At 38.4% G+C, this 18,399-nt stretch overlaps 1 protein-coding gene across 4 annotated transcripts in view; it reads right to left on the reverse strand.

Annotated features, from left to right (window-relative positions):
- The window catches only part of TRAPPC9 (trafficking protein particle complex subunit 9), a 467,199-nt gene that overhangs the window by 225,659 nt on the left and 223,141 nt on the right, over positions 1-18,399 (reverse strand). The gene's annotated exons all lie outside the window — the stretch shown is intronic.

The raw sequence follows: 18,399 nt of genomic DNA on the forward strand, positions 1-18,399 counted from the left end.
CCCAAGTACATTCCATTCTAAATATTCTTCTTCGTGGTGTTATTTTTCCTCTGAGAGCTGCAAGATAGAGCTTCAATTCTGTGCTCAGATAATCATGCCTCAGAAATAGGCCCACTAAATACTCCAGTACAGGGAGTCCAGGTGCTCAGTGCACAGATGGCCCTTTCTGGTGCACCTCCCATACCCAGAGCAGCCGTACCCATCCCTGCCTGTCCCCTACCCCCATACCCAACCAGCTCCCAGGCCAGCGTAAAGCACCAGGTAATACCCTCTTTTTTACTTTTTGGCCCTCTGGCTCCTCACCAGCCTTGTTAGAAGGTACACTGACTCAATCAGCTAATCTCATCATAAAAAATAAACTACCCAAAGCAAATTCTTTTTTTATTCCCCCCCCCACCCCGGCTTTGTTTTCTGACCCTTTTATTGAGTTGCATGGAGCCACTTGGATGTGAAGTGGGTGACTGAGGCAGAAACATATGAGTTTCTTTCACCTAAGAGTGAGAGAGAAGGAGATAACAGGCCCAAGGAACACCCCTGTGTTTGGATAGGAGTGAGTCATCAATGCTGCACAAGTCTTTTTATAAAGCTTCCTTCATCTGTTACTCCCTTCAGCCAATACCCATTTACCTTAATCTCATTCCATTACAAGAGGAAAAAAAAAACAAAACCATAGAATTGAGACGTTTTCCATTTCTCTTGTTCTTCTGGCAATCCTTCAATTTTTGGTTTGTTTGTGTTACAAGATCCTGGGAACTGGAGCTGCCTATTAACATGTGCTCAGTCTGTGCTGGAACAGCTATAACCGCATGGACTAACTCAACTCTACCCATACAGAAAGCCCAGAAAAATGGTATTAAAAACTCCTTGGGGCACACAGAAAGAGTGGAATTAAACAAATTTCCTGATATGAAAGAGCCTGTTTTAAAAGGTGTGATATTATGGACTCTATGTGTCAAAAGATAACCTCCAGCAGCAAGACCTAGAAGCAATTCCTAGAGGAAAAGCACAATTAATTTTATTATACCCTGAGAAGGAAGTGTACCTGTCGATGTATTATTTTATTCATACATAATGTTTTCTGAATAAAACGGGTTACTTAGCAGCTTATTATTATTAAAATATGACACTGCCTGCATCTCAAGCAGCAAAGAACTCCACTCGTATCCTCTGAAAAACCTCTCAATTTCTATAAACCATCTGCCAACAGGCCATTTCTGCTCTGCCTTTCCTTTGATCATCCAGTCCTAATTTTCTCAATGTGGCAATTAATCTTTCCCCCCTGATTTTTATATGAAGACATTAGAAAACCCTCTGAAGCTTCCACATTGTACACTCCGCTAATATATGCAGCCTTGTATTCCTGTAATTATCCCTTCTCTCCCTTCCTTTTTTCTCCCTTCTTCCTTTCATGGATCATCTGTCACACCTTCTTTCAATAGGACTGCACCATCTTTTTGTACTTACTGGGTACCTACCCACTGAGCTATGAGCTGTCCTGTAGCAGATATAATCACCCCCACTCACAATTCTGTTCCTTATATTATCAATAGGAACCTCCAGACTCCTTTTCTGGATTACAACTGATACTACGTCTTCTGCTCATGCAGCATGTTGCTATGAAAATTAATGGTGTAGATGTCAGGCCGAATACCATATACTCAAAACTCTTCTCTATTTCAGCAGATTGCCTTTTGCTTGGTCTTATCCCCTTTCATAAAAAAAATTCATAGAATGCATCTCTTGATGAATAGGTATTGAGATAGTCTATGGAAAAATAAAATCATTCACTTAAGGAGAAGTAGAACATTTAATGTGATTGGATACATCATCCTTTTCTGAGTATTCTCTCCATGCACAAAATGTTTTTGATGCTTTATACCTTTAGTGTCACAATGAAGAAATCTTCTTATTACCGAAGAACGATAAGAGAGTAAACAGCAGCTGTGTGATAGCACTGATGTAGCAGAACATATCCCCGCGAGGATTCTTGACCTTTCAGCCCCGGTTTTGAATGCTGCAGCTAAAAATATCTTCCCTCCACTGACAAACATTACAGCTACATGCTGCAGAATAGCAATGAGGAGCTTTATGCTCTAATGGTTTTACTATAAATAGAATCTCTCCAATGCTAAAAGCTCTTCATTAAAAGGATTAGTGACTACAACACACAACAGGAACAACTGATACCAAACCTCAGGCTTTGTAGCACAAACTGATTTTAAATGTACTAGATTTAAGATTTCCATAGGAATTGTGTAATTTGTTCAGCAAAGCTGAAAGAAAAAGAGCTTTCTCTTCTTGGAGAGCTGTCTGTGATATAAAACTGATATTTTGAGGAATCTGCTTCCTAGTATTCTCATTTTCTACAGTTCAATGCCAAATTGACTGTATAACGCAATGTCAAAATGAAGTACAAAGTCATAACAAAACCAACGTCAGTATTTGAGCATAACAAATGATCAATTGGAGCAGAAAGATTTTCTTTCCTGCCCAGTTTAAGATGGGGACACACATTCTCACAAGGCTGTGGCTCGGCAGCATTCAGCTACACTGCAGTAAGTCACTCCCAGGGGCTGAAGTAGGAGAGCGGTGAAGGAACAAGTCAAACAGCATGTGAATCCTATTTACCACGTCGGGATAAACACTTCATAAAGACAGAGTGTGGAAGTTACTCTGAGGCATAGTGGCATGTCTGCCATCAGACTGATGTCTCAAAAATACTTTAGGAAAGAATGCAAATTAAAGGAGAAATACGGCCCATTTGTTAAATGATGAGTTATCCCACTGTAACAGTGAAAGACTGACTAGGAAGCCAGAAGTTTTGAGGTAGAAGGTAAACATTGCTTGCTACATTCAACAATTTACTACTTGATTTCTTGGACATAACATGCTTGTCAAATATCCTGTTGATTATAACAGCAATGTAGGAAACCAACATGGCTGAGCAAGAAGCTGTTGGTCAAACTGAGGGAAAAGAAGGAAAAGTACAGGGAATGGAAGCACAGATATGTGGCCTAGGAAGAACCAGGGATGCTGCTCAAACATGCATAGATGGGATCAGGAAAGTCAAGGCATGGATAGAACTGAACGTGGAGAGAGATGTGAAAAATAACTAGACAGGGTTCTACATTGGCGAGAAGAAAAAGGGCAATGAGATTGCACTGCCTCTGATAAATTAAAAAGGAGAACTGGCTACAACAGGCATGGAGAAGGCTGAGGTTCTCAAGGCGTTCTATGCTTCATTCCTCACTAGCAATCCCACGTCTCTCATGTCCCTGCACTGCTACGCCAAGGGTTGGAGGAGCCAAATCCCTCCCACTGTATGCAACGTGCAAGTTTGAGATCACCTCATGAGACTGAATGTGTACAAGTCTATGGGGACAGATGACATGCATCCCAGGGTCCTGAAGGAACTGGCTGATGTGGTCCATCACATTTGAAAAGTTATGGCTGGCAAGTGAAGTCGCTGATGACTGGAAAAAGGGAAACATCACTCTCATATTTAAAGGTAGGAAGACAGGGAAATACAGGCCAACAAGCCTCATGTATCTGCCTGGGAAGATCATGAAGCAGATCCTCCTGGAAGAGACGTTAAGGCATATGTGAGACAAAGAGGTCATCTGTTACAGCCAAGACGTCAGATCAGGTGCTTTTTAACATCTCTATTGATGACATACAGTGGGATTGAGTATATTGTAAGGAAGATTGCAGACAACACCACGCTGAATTGATACAACAAAAGGAAGGAATAACATCCAGAGGAACACAGACAAGCTTTAAAAGAGGGTCTATGTGAACCTAATGAGGTCCAACAAGGCCAAGTGCAAACTGCTGCACTTGGATTGGGGTAATCCCATACATATGTACAGATTGGGAAAAGAATTAATTGAGAGCAGCCCTATGAAGAAGGACTTGGGGATTCTAGTGGATGTAAAGCAAGACATGAGCCAGCAGCGTGCACTTACAGCCTGAAAGGCCAACAGAATTCTGGGCTGCGTTAGCAGAGAGGTGGCAGCTGTCCCCTCTATTCTACCCTTATGAGGCCCCACCTGGGGTACTGTGTCCAAGTCTGTGGCCACAGATGAGGAGCTGTTGGAGCACATCCAGAGGAAGGCCACAAAGATTATCAGACGAACGGAGAGTCTCTCCTATGAAGAAACACTGAAGGAGATGGGCTTCTTCAGCTTGGAGAAGGGAAGGCTCCAGGAAGGCCTCTTTGCAGCCTTTCAGCCCTTAAAGAAGGCTTATAAACAGGAGGGAAACCAACTTTTTACACGGGCAGACAGTGACAGAATAATAGGATCATAATCTTTTGAGTTGTAAGGGACCATTAAAGGCCATCTAGTCCAGCTCTCTGTCACAAAGAGCGAATTCTTTTAATCTAAAAGGGGAGATTTAGGTTAGACGTTTGGTAGAAATTTTTTGGTCAGACAGTGGTGAGGTGCTGGAACAGGTTGCCCAGACAGTTATTGGATGTCCCATCTCTGGAGGTGTCCAAAGTCAGGTTGGATGAGGTCCTGATGGCAACCTGATCTAGTGGATGGCTCACAGAAGGGAGCTGGAATTAGATGATCTTTAAGGTCCCTTACAACTTAACCCATTCTATGATTTTTGAAGGATCCATAGATCTTTTCAACTTCAAAGATTTGTTCTAAAAATCAGGGTGTATAAGCAGTTAATCAAAGAAATATAATCCTCTACAAGATTAACTGTACCTGAAATCACAGTAATCCTGCACAATCACTGAGGAAGCAAAAGTGGATGCTTGATTCTGTATTAAACTGGGCTACCAAGCAATCTTTCAGTGAACCGTGCCTAAGTTTAGCATTGTTTACTATCAGCCTTATAAATGGGTTAGCACATCTTGTAAGTATTCATATATTCTGGAACCATGCAAGAAATACTTCAGTCAACACCAGAAGGTTAATTACTGCAGCACTTTCTTGTATCCGTGAAAGTGTTACTTCAGAAAGCCTCAAAATACAACACAAAAACACCTGAAAAATCAGTGTACTTATCAGGCCTTCAGTCCAGTGAGATTTACCTGTGATTTTGTGATGATGTCTGTGGACCTATTCTATGACTTTGATTGACACAACAGAACACCACTGAATTCCCCATCAATTCCAATAAGTTTTACTCCTTACCCTTTGCTTTTTATTTCTGTAATTCCATAAATGTATTTTTGCTTCAGCATTTTTACCCTGTTTGCATTAAAGCACACATAGTAAAGTAATATATATTTTATATATTTTTTTTAATAAAAGGCATAGTATGGGTTACTTGTAACTAACTTCCTCTATTTGTTTATTGTTAGAAAACATAAATTTTATACAACAAACTGAATTCAGATCACAAAAATAACCAAGGATGTATTTTCCTCATGGTATTTAGACAAATGGCAAATTTTTATCCTCAGCAAAAATTTGTAATACGCAGAGCTACACACTTTTTTCATTTTAAATTAGAGGATTTGCTACTAACATGCCATATGCTGTGTGATATGTTTAACAGAATGTTACACTTCTAATTGCATACCAATCAAGGGCTCATATTTTCCAACAATTAGTGGGTAAAATATAAATTTCAAGTGTAGTAGGTGTTTTCAGGCATCCAACAGAACCTACAATATTTTAATCTACATGTACTGGAAATACATAAAGCAACAAACATGATTTGTGTTCAGTAAGAGACCTCTGCAAGCAGAACACTGAAAAAGAAAGGATGGGGAGAAAGGAGAACAACAGATGCATCTTTATGTTGACCACTATCTTTTACAAATCCCATTATCTCCCATAAAAGTTCTAAGATATTCAACTGCAAAAATGTGGTAGATATTGCAGGAGGTGTTTTAGTGGGGGGGGTGGGGCTGGGGATGTTGGGGGATGGTGGTGGTAACAAGGTCTACCTATTTATAAAGCTTCAACCTTCCAACTCTGCCATCAGGAGTTGAAGGGAAGATTCCCAAGTAACAGGCACTAAAAGAAAGAACTATGCAGCTACTTCTGACATCACAGGGATGATAGAGAATGAGCATCTCTGAACATGTGAAGACCACCCAGTTTTATGTGTAAGACCATAATGAAATATTGGAATAATGAAATATTCTATATTCTTGTCAATTACAGTTAATTTGCATGGAAAATAGTAAAATCAGGAAACCACTCTAGAGATAGATCTCGATCATTCTAACTTTCCTAGGCTGAAGATGGTATCCAATCCTAGTATTTGCGATACACCTTCAGAAAGTTTTAGAGATACTGCATGATAGCTTACTTTTTATTTGTACCTATTAACTTCTTGCTGATAGTCAAATTTCACTAACAAATGATGAGTCTTCCCATCATACTATATATTATTAATAACAGAGCAGGAGAGAACTGCTTAATGAATAGCAAGATGACTCAGATTCATTTTAATCTCTATTTCAAAATACAAAGAATCACAGATGACTTTTCACCTAGACATTATTACATACAAGTAAAATTTTACTAAACAAAATATTTACTCGTATTTATTTCAGAGCTTACAAACTTTAATAAACTCAGTTTGCCATCAGAATATGAAGTAATGACAATTAAAGACTGTCTAATCACCACATACACAAACAGGTTTGATTTGCTATTAATTGCCAGATACTATGTACTCAGATTTAATTTCTAGAGAAATGCTCAGAGCGATTCCACTTCAGCACTGAAAATATTTGTACATGCACTTACATCTCCTATTTTCTTAATATTATCTCAGCTCTTCAGTTACATGAAATATCTGAATTTCTGTACTGCTTTGATCCCTTTGCCTTTAAATTTAGACATGCAGCGACTATTTAGCGAGTTAATATCGTAGGCCTATCCAACTTAATTTGCTTAAAGGCTCATTGATTATTATGGCACGGTATATGGTAAATGAAGAACTCCACAGACTGAAACTCCAGATAAAAGACAGGAGTAAATGCCATCAGTGGTCTTTGCATAAATTACGTCATGTGGATTATTACCAAATTGCCTGCACCAGTGCAGTGCAAAAGATACTTTAGATGTGAAAGATTAAGAATGATGCCACATCGTACTTCAGAGCTGTTTGCAATCGCACACAAAACATGGCTTTAGGAACAACTTATGACAATAATGGAAATAAACCTGCAAAGTTTTGTCTTGAATGATGAAGTCACATTGTTGACTTTTTCTCTCCCTGAAAATAATAGAACTTCACTCTGTGCCTTTTGAAGAACAGCTTCCAGATTACCATCTCTAATCTCTTTTACAAGCTGCCTCCCCTGTCAGACACGTATCACTACATGCCACAGGCCTGGTCTGCCTCTTTGCATTTTTTTACTGGACTGAATTATGCACAGCTTTCTGAATGGACTTCCTGCACCAAAAATATGTGCTGTGACAGCTAGGAAGCCAAAACAATTTCTCACAAGTAAACAGTCCTAAACTGTCTCATTTTCATTCCTTATCATGCATCACACTGGCATACTTTCCACCTCTGTCTGGTGTCTGATGCTTCTGCAGACATAGCTGTGGTACGTTCTCTCTAAAGGGCAAAAATTGAAGGAGAATACCCAGCAACTGTAATAACATGCTGAGGTGGGTTTGCATTCTGGCCAGCTACTGAGTCAGTCTCACTGCCTCTCCTCACCAGGATAGGCGGAGGAAATAGGAGAAAAAACCTCTGGGCTGAGATAAATGTAGGGGCACCACAGCTCCTGCTGCAGCCTGCAGACCCTCCTGCCTTCCTCCTCCTCAAGCCTGAGGCCCTTCTCTTATTTCTCTCTCAACTGGGGCCACCTCCTTGCCCTGTGCCTGCTGTGCCTGTATTGAAAACTGTTTTTTACTTGCCATGTGCCCTGCAATGAGACCACTGGACTTGGCTGTGTATAGCACAGGGCAGCCCCAGCCTCAGCCTGCAGCTCCCAGGCAGCACCTGGACACATGCATTTCACACATTTTGATTTCTACAGTGTTGGATGTGGTGAAAAGCTTAATTACTGTATAATGAAAACTATCCTAATGAAACTCATTTGCATTTGTGGGTTTCCTAACAACTGTTGAATTTCCAGTTAGCAGTACCGAGGGACCTGGGAAGCAATACTACACAAAACATATTTGATTCTGTGCTTGGAAGAAGAACACAAATCACTCGGATAGACAAATATCCCCTCGTCACCCAGAATACAAACCAAGATAATAGGAAAAATGTCATTACAGATCTGACCATTTAGCACAGGAGCAGCAGGTATCAATCCAGCTCTCACTAGAGAGCTACTGAGATGCAGGCCTTACATAGATGGTTTTCTCAGCATTAGGTCAAATAACAGCAAAAAGGGGCCTTTTCTTAAAAAATATCTCCTACAGTAATATTACTGGCCCAGCCAGGGCAATACCACAGACTGGGCAGACACTGCATCCTTCCAGCGGTTCAGAGAAATGACTCTCCAAGTCCCATGGTGCGCAGAATCACAGAATCATTGGAGGTAGAAGGAGCTTTAAAGATTGCCCAGTGTAACTCCTCTGCAATGAACACAGACACCTACAGTGAGATCAACTTACTTGGAGTCCAGCCTGACCTTGCTCAGATCTTCTTCTTCAGCTAAGATTAAGCAATGGAAAATCCTGCAGAAATTGGAGCATCAGATCACCTGACAAGTCTTACTCTATCTGAAACACAGACATGTTTTCCTAGCATTATATTGATCTCTGACAGAAATACAGTTGCTTTACTACAGTATTAGGAAGTTCAGTAGCCAAATGTAATTAATTTCTTTTGTCCGAAAGTTTTAATGGTTTAATTATTTTGCATTTACTCGTGGTGATTACATTATTATCCATCTTAAAACTGCAAGATCCTGTTATGCTAGAGGAGTCTGCAGCCACCTGCTGAGCACTTTGTTGTAGCTAGATCCAGCAAAATTCACACTGGTTTTAGTACATCAACTTTGAAAAAGAGCCAGAAGGTTTAACAGGCTGGATATACTACATCATCCCCAGTTTCAGCCTAATGTTTGTGAGGGAAGCAATGTTAATTACGATAGCCACAAGGCATCACACCCTGTGAAATACTAAATATTACTATGATTTCAGTGATTAACAGGAGATAGCAACAGATAATCACCAATTTGCCTTAAAATGAAAGCACAGAATTACTTCATTAAGGTTGAAATCCTTAAGGATCTATGTCAGGAATGATCCTGCTGAAGGATCTCCTAGTTTCATCATGCAGATCTCAATAAAAATAATTTTCAAGAGACATAAAAGGCTATTGAGATGACAGAAGGACAACTAATAACAAAATCATGCTATCAAGTAGAGGAGGAGAGCTAGTCTTAACTTGTTTTGAAATACACCAAATAAAGAGCTGGAGTGAAAAAGAGCAAACTTCAGAGACTGAGAAAAGCTATTTAAACAAAAGAACAATATTGACATGAGAACCAAAGGGCTGGAAATGAGTCACAAATAAATTTAATCTTGAAATTACTACTCACAGTAAGCTTCTGAGACGCAGCTCAGTAAGTTTATAAAAGGTTCTCCAAACAAAATCATATTGAGACACCTTCTGCAATCTACTTTGAAGTTAAATAACATAAAGATATATATATATAATGTTATGATACTGATTCTAAAGAATACGTAGACAATACAAATCCTATCTATTAAGCAGCCCTAAACAGAAATAATTTCCATCAAATATTTTCTGCTAGCAAAAATAGTTCACAAACAGAGAATAGTGAGAACACTGTTCTTTAAAACCTTTGCTAGGAGCAGATGTTCACAAACTCACAGGTGGCTCCAACAAGGTAGATAGAATCACAGTCGCTAGGGAAACCAGAAGAGGTCATTTTGCCTCTTTAGCAGTAGAAGTTCAGGATGAACTCCAATTGACAGCTATTTACTGGTCTTATTTTTATCCAATCTCAAAGCTTTGACTACGCTTATCACTCATCTTTTTATTTTGTTTCACAACCATTATTTTTCAATTCAGTAGATGAGGGAAAACAACATGTTTTCTTTCTGGAACTGTTGTAAAGCTGAAGTAAAAAAGGGATAAGTAAAGCAAGAAGCAAAGTGCTAATTGGGAATTCCATGTCACAAAGGAGCCCACTAGCACACCACCCCAGTGGGGTCAGCTCCTGTTTTGTGAGAGTTATGCATTATAAACTTCTGCAGTAATATACTACATCTAAAATAAGGGCTCAGACTTTAATGGTTTGCTATATAGGTGTAACATCTGAGCTGTGAGGAAGGCAAGGACATAGCTGAGAAGCCCTGAGCTACCAATGTTCCCAACTCAACGGTGCTTGCCTGAAGTTTGGACCTTGGTTGCAGCACGAAGACAGCTCTATGCCTTCACGTCACACTACAACAAATTTACTCCCCCAGCTGGAAGCACTACTCTAAGACTTATAACCAGAAACACTCCAGGCTGGTGGCCTCTGTTTCTGCTCTAAAGTTTCCCCTTTATGGTTCCCAGTATTTTCAGTACCTGGCTTTTTCCTTTAGGTTGAACAACCCAGACCCTTTCCTTCAGATAACTGACACCTGACTGTTTATCAAAGCACAGAAATGTAATTATCCCTTGACACTTCTTTTAATTATTTAGAATTTTGCTGCCTTTTTTTCCCTGATGTTTTCACGTGAGGAAGCCAATTATTTCTCTCTGTGTAATTCCAGACATTGTCGAGACATTTTACCTTTTCTATATGCTACTAACATTTTTAATTAAGATTCTTATTTCATTGCTAGTCCCTGGCCTTGATGTAAGTTCTGTAATAGTTCAGTACATGTCTAATACCGTCCAGTCACTACTCAAAATGCAGTAACAGAAAACAGCTATGGTATCTACTGATGAAAGCCTTTCCATACAAAGTCAAACAGCAGAATACACTGACTCATTCTTTTATATCCTGAGATAATAAATAAATAAACACATAAATAAATAAGCCCTTCTCTTTCAGTAATTTCTAATATATACAGAGGTAATCAGAAACATTACTGAAGTGAGTCTGAATTTCTCCTTGATAAGAAAATGCATGGTAAAATAAGTTCATAACTGAGTTTGAAGCATCAGTGAACACACAATCATAGGTTGGGATGGATTTTCTTTTTGACTGCCTTTTTTTGCAAAAAATCAAATCAATTAAAGACTCAAATCAGACAAATCAAATTAACCTCTTCCTCTACTAAAACTGTAAAATCTCTCTTCTAAATATATTTTTATATATTATGATCTCTTAATAAAAAAGCCTGGTATGCAAAATTAAAACAAAAGTAACATCAGAAAGTTCAAACAACATTTTACCAAACAGACAATGGTGAGAATGAATGGGATAAGAAAAATCACAACATGGAGTAAAAAGGAGATGGGAAAATAAATATCTTAAGCTGAAAAACAGATAACTAACAGCTTACATTTGGAGAGAAAAAGAGAGAAAACAACAACCACCACCACCAACAGTAAAAATGAGAAAAAAAATAAGAGGACTTCAGTCAAAGCTTGTATTTCCTCATACAAATCTGTATGTTGTAGTCTATGCTCGCACTGTTGAGGTTTTGACAGTTGGAAGCTATTAATTTCAGCATTACAAGGCTTATTGAGGTGGATTTATGTTCCTTCTACTCGTTAATTCACTTCTGCTTCCTTGATGAAATAAGAGACTACTTCAGAATGAACACTGCAAATTAACCCCCCTTCAGAATGTCTGTTCACCAGAGAACTTCTGCTGATCACAGACCAGGCCCCCTCCAAACTGCAGGGTCAAAACCCATTAAGGGTGTGGGTGTGTGCGCCTACACACAAACACGTTTTTGTTGGTTTCATTGTTTTTAGCAAAATACAAAAATAAAAGTTTCCAGTGAAGTTGTCGAACTACGAATTTCTACACTTCAGCTGAGCGCACTTGTGTTTTTCCACAGAAAATGCTATAATCCAATTTGATGGCACACTTTATTAGTAAGAGAGCCTCATTCAAAGTCCACTGTACACAGAGTAAAACTGCTTTCATTTCCAACACTCATGTCATTCAGTTCCAAGCATATGCCTGATTTTCTGAAAGCAAAATAAAATCTAAGAACTGTAGAAAGCAAGATAACGAGGCTCAGTGTATGCCCTCTGGAATAAGGCCTCCTTCTTGCTTACTGCCCGAAACCAATTACACACTGAACCTGTCCTACATAGGCTATTCAGAATGTTCTTACACTACAATTAGCATATTTTCCATTTCTCATTCTCTACACACTTTACTGTACAATTCATTTAATTGCCGGGTAATTAAAATCCTGCCTGATCAAAGCATCTTTCTTGCCTATCTTGTTAACGCACACATCTTCTGATCTTTTTTGCTTTATTCTTTTATAATTGTCCACAAGCTGAATTATATTTCTCTATATTTTATTCAAATACCATCTTCTCTGTCCATCAAAGTAATAGAAATCTATTTCACTGCAGTGATACTTTTCACTTACTGCTTTACAAGAGAGCTTCTTAGTCTTCTCCATCTTCTTCCTTACAATTGTCTTTACACGTCTTTTTGAAAATGTAACCCATTTTCTTGATTATTTCGATAGCTTTTCATTTTTAATTGGGATATTCAAGTAATTTATTATTCAATTTGCTTATAATAACGTCTATAAAAGTAAGCATCTTGCTCCAAAACTATGCAACGATTTATCATCCTTACACTGTTCCTTAATCACCTGTTATGGCTTAACAGCAACGTTGTAAGCAATATTCCTACAAAGCAACCCATGCACACATCTTTGGTAGTAGTTTTGTTTTAAAAAGGCAATAATGTTTTCGAAAACACAATACTGAAAGCAGAGTCACTCACTCATTGCAACAAAATATATTAGGTATACGTGCATGACTCAAACTTGAGTTAATTGTTCTGCTACCACAAGATCCTGGGTTTTTATTTCCCTTTCATATTAAATTCAATACCATCATGTGGTAATTTCCTCTCCACTGGTTTTCCTGCTCTAAGACTGCATTCATATTCTTAAGCATCCTTCAAAATAAATTGTATTTATTAACAGAGTTACTATTCAGTATACTTCTTATGACAGAAATCACCCTATTTCAGCAACTTGTTCCCCTCCTTGCAACCTGGTCCTCTGACAGATGCCTGGAACTAAGACAGCTCTCTTTCCTATACCTTGATTTTACTAAATTAAAGAAATTTATACCAGATAAAGTATATTTCAAAGCAAGAAAGACTGCATTGGATGCCTAAGCAGTGAACACAGAACCCACCTCCCAGAATTACTCAGTTTTTGATATCTGAGCTGATTTTATTCAGCATAGTAAGATAACCCCACAAACATAAACACAAATCCAACAATAAGTCTTCACTCCCTGATCATCTACAAAACATATTTTTTCCTACTCCGGTTTGATTTGAGCTCTTCTGCAAGAAGCTTCCCATGGGAAGTTCCATTAGAGACCAGCACAAACATCAAACACCTTTCTTCACAGTTGAATCACATTGGTTGCTCAGAGCAACACTTAATCAATTCGTCTCCAGTCACTTTAGACAGCTGAACTTCTAGCAGATCTCTGTGTTATTAGTCTCAGAACAGATAACCTTCCTTTCTGGACTACATGTCATCCATTTTAGTTATGGTACTTGGATTTTTGAGATTATCTATCGATTCCTGTGTGGTAGCCCGACCCTTTTTTGAAGAGATGGTGGTACTCATCTGTGAGCCATCAGCGTATTTTATCAGGTTACTGTCCTCCTTTTTTTAAGCAAAAAAATTGCTAGCAGTTCACACTGGAAAAATTGCAAAAGAATGGTTCTAGACCAATACTTCCACTCCATTAGCATTTGTTACATTTTGTTTCCTATTATTCAAATCTGTATTAGTGGTCAAGAATGTAAATTAATTTTCCCTACGTTAGGCCTGTTGTGCCTGTGACCATAATTGGTATGTGTTCACCTCATTCTTACCAACTTTTTCATCATCCTCCTTTTGAAGAGGTGAAAGGAGAGAGCAGCTGGATGGACATTTTGCACTCAGCCATGGTCAAGACACCACATGCGGAAATTGAGGTAATTTGCAGTTTTAAGCTTTAAGATTTAAATTGTTAATTTCATCTAGAGCGATGAGGCACTGGAGCAGGCTGCCCAGAGAAGCTGTGGATGCCCCCATCCCTGGAGGTGCCCAGAATCTCAGAAATCTGAGATGGAGGTAACCACTGGCACTTTACCCAGCCATCTCAGGCTACGTGTCCCTTCACTTGAGGTTTTGTTCATTAATTTTCACTTCATGGTGTTGTACTTTTCCTCAGTACCTTTTATTTGAAATCACTCCTGATCCGTTTAGGTTTGAAACCCTTTCTCTTCAAGTTCCTCTCAGTTTTGGGTAAGCAAGGCTTTGGTAAGAATTAGCAACAACAGCTGATTCAAAGCATATCACACAATAGCATGTTTTGACATGTGAGAACATTAATTTTGTGCCAGATGCCCTAGTTTTTATCAAGTTAGTCCTTTTTTCAGTGTACTACCCCAGTCCCTTAACACTTCCCAGTAACTAAAGCATGTTGCTTGTTTGACATTGCCAAAATATCCTCCAAAACAGCCTGCACACAAGCTGTTAAGATACGAAAGCGTTCCCACCTCTCTTACATCTTAAAAATAAAAATGAGAAACCTGAAGTTTTTTCTAAATGGATGAGAAAGGTTGATTACCTAGTAAAACCCATTTGTTTTCAGATTGTTTCTAAATTTCCATCGTGCTATGAATCAGACCGTAATTCTCTACCTTGCAGACAGCATCCTCTTCCATTTTTCTGGTTTCAACTTTCTGTTGTTGATGGAAACAGCCATTCTACTGTAAATCTGAAGTATAATTTAAGAATATTTTAGTTTGATAAATTAATATTTGTAGTATTTTTGAAGAACCAACATTCACATACGCTCCTGATCGCTTCATATTCCCAATCTTATCTTTATATAGTTCATCCATGTGACCCTATGGAGGGCCTACAAGTGATTTGTTTATTGAAAGAAAAAGTGAAACTGCTTCCATGCTGTTTCCCCTTAAACCTTTTCTTTTAACAACACCAGGACAGCACTGGCATTTCAAACGTGGAGAATGAGCAACATTACAGGACTGCTCTGACTAAAATAACTGCTATCAATAATCATGTCGGCAGAGATCCAGCTCTTTTAAATGGGCCCTTGGGGACAACAAGCTGTCAGGGTGTCAAGATAGCATCCAAAGTACGAGCTTAGGGAAGTATGGCTCCATCATCTTCTCAATGATAGACACTTTAAAACATTTTCTTCTATATTCAGGACAGGTTGATTTGACACTGCTGCAATCCTTAACAGTTAATAACAAACTGTGGAAAGAAAGATTTAATCATGGTCTAGGATCAGACTGGAAAATGCAAAATAAAATGGGTGAGTAGTTTCAGTAACTAAGTTCCATGAAATATATAAGCTGTGAAAAAATATTGTGATTTGATGCTATTTAAAAGAAACAATATATTATTAAGATAATTTCTTTAAAATAATAGCTCCATAAGGTGTTCTGTTAAACTTAACCGGACAGAACTTCCAAACAAGCTATCATGGGCTCCATCTTCATTAAGCACACCAAAATAGTTATAAATCTACCTCTCTACTGTCTCTTTGCCAACTACCTGGAAGAATTTAAAACTGTTCTTCAGTTCAGACTTTCTGAGCTTTCTCTAACTACAATGTGCCTGCACTATGCAAGCAGACCAACAATTTCTTAGGAACCAACAACAAAATGTGAAGTATCTTCTGTTTATATGTAAAAAACTAAGATTTTGGATACTAACCACCATTTTTGCTAATTCTGATCTAGAGAGCATTCAAAGTATTACTAGTTTTTCCCTCAATTACATGCTGGAAAATGAAACATCCTGCATTATGAACTGCATTTAACACTGCGATTAATTTTAATGCTATCACTTCCAATAAAAGTAATATTAGAATGGAAGAGTGAAGAATGAATGAAATGACTGAATGAAATAAAAGGATGAATGAAAACTTAAAGCTATTTCTGGACTTTGCCTGTGGTGATGCTTGACGTTTGCATGGTTCCTACAAAATGACTGTCAGTACTGTCCTCAGAGTTTATGCATAATCATTGGTTTTGTTATTCAGCCAGTTTCTACAGGGAAAGAAAAGCTAAATGTTTGCCCTGTACGTTAGGACATGTAGCACTTCAAGATTTGTCTAGAATTGTAAATCACACTTCTCTAATACATCTTTCACATATAGAGACCATTAGGAAAACACAAGGTCTTTACCTTGTTTTTGCAGCCAGTGAGATAAGCTGTTTTTGTTTCACGTAGGAGATGAATTTCAAAAATGCTGCTGTAAGATTTGTGTACAGCAAGCAAAATGCTGGCAATCGCTGCTTTACAAGGTACTTCTCAAATTTTAATGCAGGAATATCCCAGGCCCAGCCTATTCCAGGTTTAATCAAAAGTCTATTTCAAATTCATTCTATTTCAAGTTCAGTAACAACATTTTCTGCATGGCATTTCTACCTTTGATAATTTTGCTATAAAATGCAGGAGAGTACCATCAAACTGCTAACTGGTTGGTCTCCAAATTCTGCTTGCTTGCAAAACATTGTAACACAAATCAAATAAAGATTGAAAAAAATACTGCACTGTAAGTAATTACATTTGCTTCCATCTGATCATTTTCAATCTAACCACAGGATTTGTAAGACATATTCCTTGGAAGAGTCCTGGTTCTCCTCATTAAACTTTGCAGGCTGTGTTTCCTTGACATGATGATATTAATATATGCACCTTAAAACCACATCTATTTCTACATTTGGTTTGTTGCCCGGCAGTAAAAAGAAAATATGTCATAAATTTTAGAGAACACTGAACTTGCTGGTGTTGAGCAAGATTATGTTTTCCAATTACGTGTGATTTACTAACCTCGCTAATAGACAACTTCATTTTCCAGAGATGTCTTAAATCTTAAAATCAATTTTAACAACATATTAAGAACTCTCTCTCCCCCCTCCGACATATTTCCTTTTTTATGATTCTTCATGTTTTAAATACTTTTTTCCTTCTCCAGTCACTTTATCAGATGAAATCACAACCTTCACTGTCCACTAAGAGCCACTTTTTTCCTCCACCTGACAACCTTCTGGGCTGACTTCACTGAATCATAGAATGGCCTGGGTTGAAAAGGACCACAATGATCATCCAGTTTCAACCCCCTGCTATGTGCAGGGTTGCCAACCACCAGACCAGGCTGCCCAGAGCCACATCCAGCCTGGCCTTGAATGCCTCCAGGGATGGGGCATCCACAACCTCCTTGGGCAACCTGTTCCAGTGTGTCACCACCCTCTGCGTGAAGAACTTCCTTCTAATATCTAAGCTAAACCTCCCCCTTTAAAACTATTCCCCCTTGTCCTATCACTATCCTCCCTCATAAACAGCTGTTCCCCCTCCTGTTTATATGCTCCCGTCAAGTTCTGGAAGGCCACAATAAGGTTTCCCCAGAGCCTTCTCTTCTCCAAGCTCAACAAGCCCAGTTCCCTCAACCTTTTCTCACAGGAGAGGTGCTCCAGCCCCCTGATCAATTAGTGGCCTTCCTCTGGACTTGCTCCAAGAGTTCCACATCTTTCTTGTGCTGGGGGCCCCAGGCCTGGACTTCTAACCTTTACGACAAAATTTCAGTGCCATCAACTTTTAATAATATTCTTTGCCTTGAATTTGATGAGGCAAAGACAGGATTGTCACATTCAGATGAAAAACTATTTCAATATACTTTTATAATTTTAGGAATGTAGTATGAATTAAGCATGTCAAATTTAAAAGTAATCCTGAAGTGAAGATTTTCTAATTCTGAACAAGAGCCAGTCATTTTTTAATCAAAACCATTTTAAATATTCATTCATGTTTCAGTGTGAGCACTTTTAATAAAGTAAACCCTTCAACGTAGCCATCAATATTAGGAAAAGCTTTGAATAATCATAAAATCAATTTTGTTGCGCAATGCTGGGGCAACATTTCTTAGCTAATACACTCAAAGGCTGCATTACAGTGATAGCTCACATAAGGAACATTCACACTAAAACGCCAGTTATTCTTCCTACAGAAAAGAAAAACGCAAAGCAAAGCAAGGCTGTGACAACAAATAGTGTGAAGATAAAAAAGACTCAAGTAGCCGATTCTACCACATTACATTCCAGTAACTTAGCAATAACTTCAAAAAATTCAGAAAGGCAGGATGAGAAAAGAACACTCGTAAAATATTGCCCTATTCATTATATACATTAAGATGACAGTTTTAATTGTTAATGGTCAAAGAACATTTAAGATACTTTGCATAAGATTATCTCATTATTGGTTCTCGCCACAGACTGCTATCACTAAAAAAGCTGATTTGTAC

The sequence above is a fragment of the Meleagris gallopavo genome, chromosome 3 (genome assembly GCF_905368555.1).
Source record: "Meleagris gallopavo chromosome 3, MGAL_WU_HG_1.1, whole genome shotgun sequence".
Classification (NCBI taxonomy): domain Eukaryota; kingdom Metazoa; phylum Chordata; class Aves; order Galliformes; family Phasianidae; genus Meleagris; species Meleagris gallopavo.